The sequence below is a fragment of the Lissotriton vulgaris genome, chromosome 9, assembly GCF_964263255.1.
Source record: "Lissotriton vulgaris chromosome 9, aLisVul1.2, whole genome shotgun sequence".
Classification (NCBI taxonomy): Eukaryota; Metazoa; Chordata; class Amphibia; order Caudata; family Salamandridae; genus Lissotriton; species Lissotriton vulgaris.
This window is the reverse complement of record NC_141697.1, coordinates 327,453,473-327,466,740: the sequence shown is the minus strand read 5'-3', so window position 1 is coordinate 327,466,740 and position 13,268 is coordinate 327,453,473.

Sequence of the window (13,268 nt, the reverse complement as noted above, 5' to 3'; positions counted from 1 at the left end):
GACCTCTCCTTAAGTTCCCCTAAATGTAGCCGCTGGAAGTTTAACAATTATTCATTGTCTGATACCTTTTTCATTTCGGAGGCTACTAAGTTTATTTTTTATTTTTTTTTTAATTTTTGGAAGACCTTTATTTAAAAAAGGGTGCACACAGCTATTCAGCCAAACATCCCGGAGGCATGGCAGCAAAATTAGAGCATCAAACTGTTTTGGCACACTCAGGAGAGCTGCTCAGGATAAGAGAGGTCAATTTTCTTTTAAAGTAAAAGGATATTCACGGTAAATACTTAGTACTGTTCCATATGTTAACAAAAAGAAGAGAGAGAAAAGTAAACAGGAGGGGGCCGGCTACAGGATCTAAAGTAGATACAATCACCGGGTGGGCAGGGAAGCAAGTCCAACTGCAGAGACACCCACATTTTAAAGCGAACAGTATAAGCAAACATACATTTTCGAAGACTCTCGACTAACGCCCCACCCGATGATTCCAATGACAGGAGAGGCTGAGCGGCCACAGTCCCAGCCCCGCCCCAAAGGTCCGAACAGTAACCCGATACACTGACCCCCTACCCAGGGAGAGAGGAGAAAGAAAAGTGCAGTCAAATTAAAAAGAGAAAAAGGCCATAGAAACAAGGAACGGAAAAACAAAAATACCCCACCCCCTACCCCCCACCCTGCACCCCTGCAGATGGCTACGGCCTACCCCCCTAGCAGCGTGCCTATCGCCCAGCGACCAAAAACCCGAAATATAGTAGAAAAGAGATTTATAAAGGAAGGAAACACAGAGAAAGAAAGACAAGAAAAATTAAGGGAGGAGGAGAAGCACACATTCCCGGTCACACTGCCCCCCTCCTGCGACGTACAGTCCTGGTCATTAAACAATAAGCAACAAAGCAAAATAGATGCGGTAGAACCCAGGAAAGACGTCCTACCGCCCCGCCCCCAATACAAGAAAATGGCGAGTCCCGGGTCCCTCACAAACCCATAGCATCCGATTCGAACACCAGTCTTACCCTTGACCTCTACGAGTGTTCGCCATGAGTTCCGCACACCGCATCCGCCTATTCACAGGATAAAGCAAAAGTCCAGCCAGTCCACAAATCTGTGCGGCGATTCCAACGGATATCCACAGTCCACCACAATCCTCAGCCGCCATGACACTCGCCGTGGTACGACCAGATCCCGACCGTCCCATACTCCACCACACTGCACAGCTCACACGATCGATAGATGTTCGCTGTTTCCGTCAGGTCACAGTTTCAAAGAAGTCATTGGGGGACGAGCTCGTGAACATGACCCCAGGCGGACTCTTCAACGTAGGCGGGCGGTACACCATGGCGGCGGATTCAGCCGCACACTGCGGTACAGACAGTGCTGTCCATGTTTTGACACTAGATGGTCCTGGAGTCGTAGATTCCGGGATCAGAGTCGGGGAAACAGCTCGGTTAGGGGACCAGACAGATCAGAGTCATTGTACGATCGGGCAGTTTCGGTGGCATCCGCGATCGGCTTATGTGAAAGAGCAACCATGTAGGAGCACAGACCCTGAATGGCGGCCATCACGGTTCGCAATGATGGCTCTCTCTTCCAAGCTGCTCTCTGCTTCCAAGCTGAGTGGTCGCTCCCTGCTCCCTGCTGCTAAGGTATCGTTTCTCCAGCGTTAACGCTCTGACCTGGCCTGCATCTCACTATTTCTGCCTGCTGTGTGCCCTCATTACCGCTGCTTGCTGAAACTGCCGCTTTGACCTTTAAATTACTGTATTTACCGATTTGCCCAGTGAAAGTGCGTTTCTGCTAGCGTGTGACTCTGTTGCTCATTGTGTTGTCATATCGCCGCTTTTTTCATTAGCATTCGTCTCCCCCCTAGCGCTCCTGCCGCCCTGACCCCTCCACCTCCATTTTGTTGTTGTTGTCGTCGTCCTTTGCCCGCCCCGCCTCCCAGCTGAAGCGCCCTCGCCCCTCCCCCCCACCTTCCATTTATGGCCAATGCCCCCACGCGCAGCGTCCACGCCGAAGGTTCGCCAAAGGTAAGCACGTCTACGCCCGTCCGCGCCTGGACCGCGCCCAGCGCCAGACCCCCTGCCTCTCGCGCTGCCCAGCACCCCCGCGTTACCTTCGATGCTGCCACCCTCCTAGCCCTTAACCCCGGTCGCGCCCCCAACTGCGTCCAAGCCGCTCCGGGACGCTTCCATGGACCGTTCTCCTGCCTCTCCTGCAAATTTAGCGGCACTGATAACATCTCCGCTGCGACCACAACACAGATTTCCGCTGCGACCACAACACAGATTTCCGCTGCGACCACAACACAGATTACCGACCCCAACCACCTAGAATGCATCCTTCTCAACACTCGCTCGGTCCACAGGCACGCCATTGACCTTTGGAACCTACTAGACACCATCTCTCCTGACGTCGCCTTCCTAACGGAAACATGGATGAACGCTTCCTCCGCCCCTGACATCGCCATCGCTATCCCGGATGACTATAAGATCACGCGAAAGGACCGCACCGACCATACAGGAGGAGGAATCGCTATCGCCCATAAGAAATCAATCCGCATCTCAACCAGCTCTGACGCCAACCTCGCTAACTCCGAACACCTTCACTTCCAGATCCATATCGACCCCAAAACCACACTCCGAGGCACTCTCCTCTACAGACCACCAGGACCCCGCGCAAAATTCAGTGAAGACATCACGGACTTCATCACCCCACACGCGCTCCCCTCCAAAGACTACATCCTTCTGGGAGACCTCAACTTCCACCTTGAAAAGATCAACGACCGCAACACCGCCACCCTCTTGGACAACCTCGCCAACCTCGGACTTAAACAACTGGTCACTTCCCCCACCCACATCGCAGGTCACACACTCGACCCCATCTTCACCGCTAGCAACCATGTCTCCTTCAGCCACACTACGGATCTCCTTTGGACTGACCACAGCTGCGTTCACTTCACCTACAACAAGCCGAAACCCACCATCCACCTCCAACCAACTCTACAAAGAAACTGGAACAAGATCACCACCGACCAGATCTCCACATCACTCCTCCAAACCTCCCCAGCCCTCTCTTCTAACGCCAACGAAGCCGCCTCCAACCTCACCCTCTGGCTATCCAACACCGCCGACTCCTTAGCACCACTGAAAAAACGTCAACACAAACCTGGCATCAAGAAGGCCTCATGGTTCAACGATGACCTCAAGAAGTCCAAGAAACTGTGCCGCTCCCTTGAAAAGGCCTGGAAAAAAGACCCATCCACCAACACCAAAGATGCCTTCAAAAGCGCCATCCGTACTCACCACCAACTGATCCGAAAAGCCAAGAAAACAGCATTCAAGGATCGACTTGACAACAACGCCCACAACAGCAAGGAACTTTTCAACATCGTCAAGGAATTTTCCAACCCCTCGGCCAACTCCAACGACATCACCCCCTCTCAAACCCTCTGCGATTCCCTAGCCTCTTTTTTCCACAACAAGATTGCTGACATCCACAACAGCTTTGACAACCAACCCGGAAGCCAACCCACCCTACCACCAGCCGACCATCTTCCCCTCGTTAACACCCTTAACGCCTGGAACCCAATCTCCACTGAAGACACCATCCGCCTGATGAATTCCATCCACTCTGGATCCCCCACAGACCCATGCCCTCACCACATCTTCAACAAAGCAGACTCCGTCATAGCTCCACACCTTCGAGACGTCATCAACTGTTCCTTCAACTCCGCTACCTTCCCAGATGACTGGAAACATGCTGAACTCACCGCCCTTCTGAAAAAACCAACAGCAGACCCCACCGAACTCAAAAACTACCGCCCCATCTCGCTTCTTCCATTCCCGGCCAAAGTCATCGAGAAAGCTGTCAACAACCAGCTCGCCGCCTTCATCGAAGCCAACAAATCTCTCGACCCCTCACAATCTGGCTTCCGAGCCAAACACAGCACTGAAACCGCCCTCATCGCAGCAACAGACGACATTCGAACTCTACTGGACAATGGAGACACAGTCGCCCTCATCCTCCTCGACCTCTCTGCAGCCTTCGACACAGTCTGCCACAGCACCCTTTTACAACGCCTCAGAAACATTGGAATCCAAGGAAAGGCACTGGAATGGATCACCTCATTCCTCACCGGAAGAACCCAGAGAGTCCGCCTCCCACCATTCAAATCCGAGGCCTCTGATATCATCTGCGACGTACCACAAGGATCCTCACTCAGTCCCACCCTCTTCAACATATACATGAGCCCCCTCGCGGCCATCGCCCGCCAACACAACCTCAACATCATCTCTTACGCGGATGACACTCAACTGATCCTATCTCTCACCAAGGACCCCAGCACCGCCAAAACTAACCTACACGAAGGAATGAAAGAAGTCGCCGAATGGATGAAACAAAGCCGTCTGAAACTGAACTCAGACAAAACAGAAGTCCTCATTTTAGGTAAATCCCCCTCTGCATGGGACGACTCCTGGTGGCCGGAAGCCCTCGGAAATGCACCCATCCCGACAGACCACGCACGGAACCTTGGCGTCATCCTGGATTCTTCACTCTCTATGAACAAACAAGTCAGCGCCGTATCCTCTTCCTGCTTTAACATTCTTCGCATGCTCAGAAAAACTTTTCGCTGGATCCCCACCGAAACAAGGAAAACAGTCACCCATGCCCTGGTCACGAGCCGACTGGACTACGGAAACACCCTCTACGCAGGTACCACCGCTAAACTTCAGAAGAAACTACAACGAATCCAAAACGCCTCAGCCAGGCTCATATTAGACATCCCACGCAACGAACACATCTCTGGTCACCTCAAAGACCTCCATTGGCTACCCGTCAATAAGAGAATTACTTTCCGTCTGCTTACCCACGCACACAAATCACTCTACGACATCGGACCAGATTGCCTCAACTCTCGACTGTCCTTCTACACCCCCTCCTGCCAACTTCGCTCTTCCAGCCAAGCCCTCGCCACTGTACCTCGCATCAACAAGACCACCATGGGAGGCAGATCCTTTTCTTACCTGGCTGCCAGAACATGGAACTCACTCCCCGCTTACCTTCGCCTCACCCAGAATCACCTAGCGTTCAGAAAACAGCTTAAAACGTGGATTTTTGACAAATAAACATCCTCCCCCTCCTAAGCGCCTTGAAACCCTCTGGGTATGTAGTGCGCTATATAAATTTTATGACTTGACTTGACTTGACTTGACTTGACCCCGCACTGCCGCGAACTGATCGACACCAGACATCAGTGCACCCTTCGGGTCACCCGATTCCCCCAGGGACCGAAGTGCGAGGAAGGCAGGCGGGGGCAGGAGGCACACAGTCCAGCAGCGATAGGGCCTCTCGGACGGGGGCCCCACCCCGGCGGGAAGGGAACGCAGAGAAGGGGACCCCCGGCCACTCAGCCACTCACAGGATCATTACACCTCCGCAATGCGTGTAGAACCGCGGGTTCGCCACCAGTACAAGGGCAGGTTGCTCTCCACTTCTTTCGACCGGGTCGTGTCTGGATCCCCCGGCCGCCGTTGTTGCACTGCAACCCGGCAGGGTCAGTACTCGAGGTCCCGGCTCTCGGTCAGCGTTAGGCCAAGAACTTCCACTCGATGTAACTCCGGCAATCCGGGTCGTAAGTTTCCCAGGACCACACCGCCAGTATCAGCAACGGGTCACCCACACGGGGCGAGGTGAAAAAGCAGGATTTGTAGCAGGATATTCAAGCGGCAGGAGGAGGTCAACGGAGCCGAGAGCTTATGCGGCCATCTTCGTTCGTCGCTAGGCTCCTCCCGCTACTAAGTTAATTAATTAATCTTTCACACTCAATAACCCATCTGACACCTCTAGTTCCAATAATTGGGATGCTTTCAAGGCCTCTTTTCATGCTTTCACTATTTCATATGTAGCAAAGAAAAAGAAAACTACTTGAAATAAATACACAGCATTAATACAACACCTAAAACTATTGGAACATACATTTTTTACTTCTAAATCCCCTTATGCCCTTCATGAATTAATGCCAAATCTGAACTTAATAAATTGGCTACAGTTGAAGCTTGCAATGTCCTTCTTAAAATTAAATCTAAGTACCATGGGGGCCAAAATAAAGCCGGTAGGATATTGGCCAATTACTTAAAAATAAATCTGAGCGTAAAAATATTGGACCTATTCTAAATGAATCTACTAATGTCCCTGCTTCATCGGACGATGACATTGCTAATGTGTTTCATGAATACTACCAATCCCTATATTCCGATGATATGAATCCTTCTACACAAAATTTAGATGCCTTCTTTTCTGGTCTTCCCACTCCTCCCACCTTGCCTGATGAATTTGATCTATTGAAGAGGGATGTCACTTTACAGGAGATAACTGATGCTATTAAGTCTCTGAAAAAGTCAAAAGCACCTGGGCCTGATGGCCTTTCTGTTGAGTTTTATTCTGCCTTTTCCACTATTTTTACTCCCAAACTTTTGGCTCTTTTTAATTCCTTTATTGTGAATCCAAAGCCTCTGGCTCCTTTATGGAAACTTTGATTGCTCTTATACCCAAGCCTGATAAGGATCATTCCCTATGTAAAAACTACCCCCCCCATATCATTAATTAACTATGATTGTAAGATATTCGCTAAAATTCTTGCCACTCGTCTTGAAACCATTATCCCATTATTGGTTAAAACTGATCAATCAGGTTTTATTAAAAGTCGACTTGCTGCAGATAATGCTTGCATGTTTGCTAATGTCATTTCCCTAGGCAAAAAATTTAAATCCCCTCTGGTAGCACTGTCCCTAGATGCCGAAAAGGCTTTTGACCGAATTAACTGGCAATTCATGTTTAAAACACTTCAATGGTTCGGATTTGGCCAAACCTTCATTTCCTATATTAAATTATTATACTTTCAACCCAGTGCTAGTACCTTTGTAAATAATCGCTTCTCCATTTTTTTCCCTATCCAGAGGTACACGTCAGGGTTGTCCTCTTTCTCCCTTGTTATTTGTTTTATGTCTTGAACCCTTCCTTGAGCGTATTAGTGTTAACAAGCTTATCTCTGGTCTTACATATAACTCTCTAGAAACTAAGATGTCAGCAAATGCTGATGATATATTAATTTATATGTCTAATAATCATACCTCCCTTCCTCCCTTTTTAGGTGAGGTTCACTTGTATTCCAGTATTTCTGGATAGAAATTGAACTTCTCAAAAACCGAAGTACTACCATTGAAGTCCTTATGTTATCAATATATGTTTAAGGACACTAACTTCACTTGGTACCCCACTAAAATTTAATACCTTTGGATATGGTTCTCTGATACCTTACCTATCACAATTAAACACGTGTTTAATGCATTACTCACCAAGATTCAATCTCTATTACTTTCCTGGTCACCACTGCATTTGTCATGGTGGGGTAGGCTAGACATCATTAAAATGATGATTGTTCCGCATATCCTTTATACATTATCTATGTTGCCTTTTCAAATCCCTCTCTCATATTTTTCACAAATCAATTCCATCTGTACAAAATTCCTATGGAATAAAAAGCATCCTCGCATTTCCCTTTCAAAACTTAAACGCCCTAAATCAGAAGGAGGTATGCAGTTTCCAGATTTCAATGCCTATCACTCTGCATTTTTAAACAGACAGTTTTTTGCCCTTTCATATGAATTTGCTGATACTCCTATACCCAGAAGGATTCTTTTTGAACGCTCCCTATTAAAAGATTTTTCTTTTTGTATTGTAATTTACATGTCTAATTGTACCTTCATATCTAATAATCTCATTTTAAAATACTCCCAAAACCTACTATACATATTCATGGATGGCCTCGACCCATTTCAATGTTTTTTATCCTCTACTATCTGGGATAACAAATACATTAAATATAAAAGTAAATTGTTTTACTACAAACATTGGAAGGAGAAGGGAATTATTTTTGTCAACCAAGTCACTCTCCAAAACTCTGTTATTCCCTTTTCTGACCTACCATTGCATTATCATTTACCTGACGAATTCCTTCATGAATATACTTTAATTGCAACAGCCTTGCAGTCTCAATTAGCTACTTTTGATCTTTTTAATGTTTCTACTTCACTTACTCTACCTACACCGTTATATAATATTTCTCATGAACACAAGCATAAATCATTCCATATCTATAAATTACTTTCATTACATGTTACTGAAAGACCTACATCCCCTACAGAATTAGCATGGGAAACTGACTTATCTTTTTCATTATCTATCTCTGATTGGGATAAATTATGGTCTAAGTTATTCAAAACTTCAGCTGCTGCTCGTATCACTCAGTCACTATACTTTATTTATAATAGAGCAGTGATTACTCCTGTTTGTATATCCAACTTCTCCCCTTCCTCATCTCCCCTATGCTGGTCCTGTTCTGAATTTACTGGGACTGTAACACATCTAATTTATGAATGTTCTAATGTGTTGGCCTTTTGGTATTCTATTTGGGCTACATGTATGAAAATTTTCAACTGTGATATTCATATATCTTTATTGCTCGGCCTATTTATTGCAGTAGCTTTTAAAGTTATTCTGTCATACTGGAAAGATAATTCAAAACTATCTTCTGTGATCTGGTGGAACTTCATTTGTGATGAACATAGAATTGCTACAGTTTCTTCTTCCACTCTGCCTCAGAAAATTAAATCAGATCTTCTTTGGCTACCTCCTACATCCTATCTTTCTTCACATGCACCTATATCTTAATTACTTGTTTTTTCGATTCTCATACTGTATTTTACGCCTTACTGTTTTTTTGGGGTTTTGTTTGTTTTCCTTCCCCCTAATTTTCTTCTCTTTTAGGTTCAATATCCCTTTCCTTCTTTCACTTTCCTTTTCTTTTCCTGATAGCTTTTTCTCTTCTCACATTTATATATTATATGCTCATACATCATTTACAATATGTTTATTACTCAGAGAATGTTGTTATCTTTTCTTTTTCTTGTCATTCTTAAAACTCAATAAAATTCTTAAACAAACAAAAAAAACAGGAGGAGGGCCCTGAGCCTTTCCCAGGTGTTAACAGGCAGGCAACAGAGGAACCTAGCACCTCTGCCCAGCCAGCCTGTTGCTCAACCCACTTTCTATTGGTGCAGCATAGCAGTGGCATAATGCAAAATTATGCGGGCTTCCCTGCAGAATGTGATGAGGGACCCCTGCATCTCACAGATTGCACAGATATTCATTGGTTTTCAGCTCAATGGGAGCCCCCTGAACGGTTGGTCCTCCCCAACACTGCAGGGGCCTGCTCGGTAAAGCAGAGTGGCTTTCCCAAGCACTTAACTATTTCTTATTCCATGCCATTGCATACATTCTACAAGGCATGCCTTAGAGGGTGAGGGGACCCCTCCAAATTAAGAACCCCTGGGGGCTTCGAAACCAAAGGGGCTGCGGGGTCCTCCATTATGCTCTTGCAGAATAGTGCATAGACAAAAAAATAGGAGGAACAGCCTTATTTTTTTAGACTTACAATTTTTTGCTGGCGCTTTTGTAAAAATCATGGGATTTTTACAAAAGTGAAGATTTTGCTATTGTTTTTGGTAATCGCAAAATCACAATTTCCTGAGGGGGGTCTGCTAATAGGAAGTATGAAAATAATGGAAAGGGTCTTCAGTTTTTTTGGTGACCAGAAGACTGTGTGTTGTATTGTTTCCTCAAGTGTAAAATAACTCAAGATTTTGAAATGCTAGAGATAAACAGACATATGACCAAGAGAACAGGCATTAAACTATCCTTGTTTTTATTTAAATCATCTATTAAAAATTCTTTCGAAAAGACGTATTCTGTCAGTTGCAAATTAAACACAGAGCCCATTTTTCAAAAAATCCCAATGAGTCTCATTCTGTCACCCACGCATCTTTTTTTAATTTGTCATATGATTATTGCATGACACAACTATAGTCAACATACTTTGAAGTATTCACCTCTAACAAAGCAGCTTTTATTCTTTTGAAACATTTTACTCCCAAAAAATCAATGTGGCCCATATGTTCAACAACAATGGACAAGTGACTTAGCTTTCCACGTAGACATGACTCCACCTCTCCGGTCATTAATTTAGGCTAGATACATGACCAGGACATTTTCTCTTCCTTTTGCCACAAGTTAGAGATTTACTCTAGTCCACAGCAGGAGTAAATCCAGTCTGATGGTGGGACTGACCAGGTATCATTCCCAAATTTATGGTGGCGTTATAAGGGAAGAGGTTTGTATATGATACAACAATATTTTCTCCATGAAGAAAAAATGCAAAGTGCAATTCAATTCATGGAAGACATTTTTCACACCCATATTTGTCCATTATGTATAATTTGCACATTAGGTAGGACATGCCTCTTCTTCGTCATTTTGCCCTTGATGTGCCCCAGACCACATTTCGCACACTAGACACACTCTTGCTGGAACTCATATGGGGCAGAGGCAGACGTAGAGGGAGCCTTAAGAAACTGCAATTGGTATCGAACGGAGGAGGGATGGGTGTCCCCTATTTCCAGGCATATTATTATGAAGCCCAATTGCAATGGCTGTCTTTCTGGATGGCAGGTAGAAACTTGCAAGAAATAAGTTATAATACACAGGAACTAGAAAGGGGCACACTACACAGCATGCTGCTTCCGAAGGCAAAACCACCCTCTGATGGCCCACCACTGTTGAAAGCGGCACTACAATGTTGGAAAAAGGCACTACAATACACGTCGACCATGATTCCTTACGCACCTAATATTACACTGTTAGGACTGCCAGTCATGGGTGGCAGAATTACAAAGGCCAAGATACGGGACTGGATGGAGGCGGGAGTGGCGAAGGTAGGCCCATTCTTCGGGGATGGTGTACTCCTGGACCATGACACCTTTGTGAGGAATTCTGGGGCCCCTTATCGCCTTTACTTGCTACATGCCACGACAGCACATTACATCAGGATGACATGGGCACCCCAGCGTAGGGAGCCTTCACAACATGAATTAGCACACTTGCTTTACTACATGGGGAGGGGCGGCCACCTAGTGAAATGGCTGTATACCGGTATCCGAACGCAGGCTTCCATCTGCCTTACGGACCTCCATGGGAAATGGGCAGAAACTACGGTCACAGTAATCAGAGATAAGGCTTGGGACAGCATTCTGGAACACCCCAAGCGGGTCTCCCGAAATGCCAAGCGCACATTATACAGTATATGGTTCTTCATAGGGCGTACTTAACCCCGAAACAGATACACTGTATGTTCCCGGAGGCCCAGAGCTAATGCCCGAGATGTAGTGAGGAGGAGGCAGGATTCGTACATATGTTATGGTCTTGCCCACATCTTAGGGGCTACTGGGGACATATTTGTGCTCTGCTAGGAGAGATCAAACACCTCACACTGACAGACAACATCTTGGAGAGCCTGTTGGGCCTACGCAAGTGCACCAAGGCACAGAAAGTTCACCTACGTTTCTTAGATTTAGCACTCATATTGGCGATTAGAGCAATTACTATGAGATGTAAATCTCCGAGGAGCCCCCCACTGAATCTATGGAGGGAGGAGGTAGTAAGATGGGGCAGTGTGGAAGGCGCGGCACTTCGACGAGAGGAGTTGAGGGGTTTGAGAAAACGTCCCATCTCCATGGAATGGGGTATCATGCTGGCGGAAATCACACAAGTGGATATCCCGCTTACATTTCCGGATTCCCTCCCCTGATTAGTTAGCCACCTAACACATAGCCGGCGCCAAAGAGGGTGAACGACGAGGAAAGGCCCATGGTACGCCAGAGATGTAGGTTGGAATCCGAGTTCACTTAAGAATATGGTATGGAATAACTGGAGATATACGGACAGACCAGGAAGAGAGGAGGGACAGGGAGGGGGTAAGTAATTTAGTTAGGGAATAAAAGTGTAAATAAACGTCAAGGTACATTGACGATGTAAATGGTCATAAGTGAGATAATGCACGCTACATTCATTGCATTGTAATTTTTCAAACCATGTAAATAATGGTTGGCGAGGATTGGAGTATGCATATCCACTTATGGAGAAGGATGTGTCGATATTAGACCTAAAATGAAAATGCCAAGAATCATTGCTATACTGGAATGTACTTTGAACAATGGCAAAATAAAGTTTGTTACAAAAAAAGGTAGGACATGCCTTCGCTTGTGAGAAAGTGGGAATTTTTAAATGTTTTCGAAGAGCACTCATGAGGACTTAGGACTGACAGAGCTTTCCTATCAGGCTCTTGGATACCTCCATCAAGTTCTCAAAAAATCTGAAATTTACTCCAAACGCTGGAAGAAAACTAACATCAGGTGTATTTGTAAGGACCACGTTCACCCAGAAGGGTATCTTGGTGCTGAATTCCAGATGTTCGTTGTTACCCAACTCAAAGGTACTCTTGTTATCAACCTTAGAAGGAAGAAAGGCTGAGTGGATTTGAACCTGTGACCATGAGGTCTAACACAGGCCCCTACACTGGACGCATTAGTATACTGAGCCACCAGACTTGGCTTATCTACAGGAGTACATTTAATTTTTTTTAAGTGGATCACACCTATAGCCTTAAATTAGGAGAAAGTAGTGTGAGATTTACCCAGGTAGTATTCAAGCGTTGGCGAAGGACACATATCTCTAATGATGTGTATTCCTCAACAGAAGAATTCCTAATGCAGTTTATTGACAAAACAACAGACAAAAAAACAAGATGTATTGCCATTTTTTCTTACAGTATATCACAGCTGTTTCAGTCTTCTCTAAATCTGAGATTTTACCTGTATAAATCTCATAAAGCAATTAAGGATTTTTCATTATTTTTTTCTCTAAGGAATAACTTTTCTCACATTCAAAAAATGTACTTTATGAGTATAAGCAACAAATAGTTTTTCCACTTGCCAGGTGCAAGTTGCCTGCTCAAGGCTTGCAGCAGGGCCAGAGTCTAAAACATTCTGTTTTTTTCTTTGAATCACATACATTTGCTTGCCCAATGTACAGCGTTAGGAATTTACACATTTAACGAGAAGAAATGCTTGTGAAGTAGCAAAGTGTACTAGTAAATGGAACAAGGGGTTCAACTAAGATTTTTCTCTGAACTCTTTTGGACTAATTCAAAAACTGATTTATTAAAAATATATCAGAACTTTACCCCTTTAGGTTCACTTCGATGTTTGAAATAAATTCCAGATTTATTTCAGAAGTCGCTAAAGTTTCCAAAATCACTTCAGGGAATCGCAGAAATACTCCAGAAAAACGTTTGTGAGTTGTTATTTACGACAATGTGA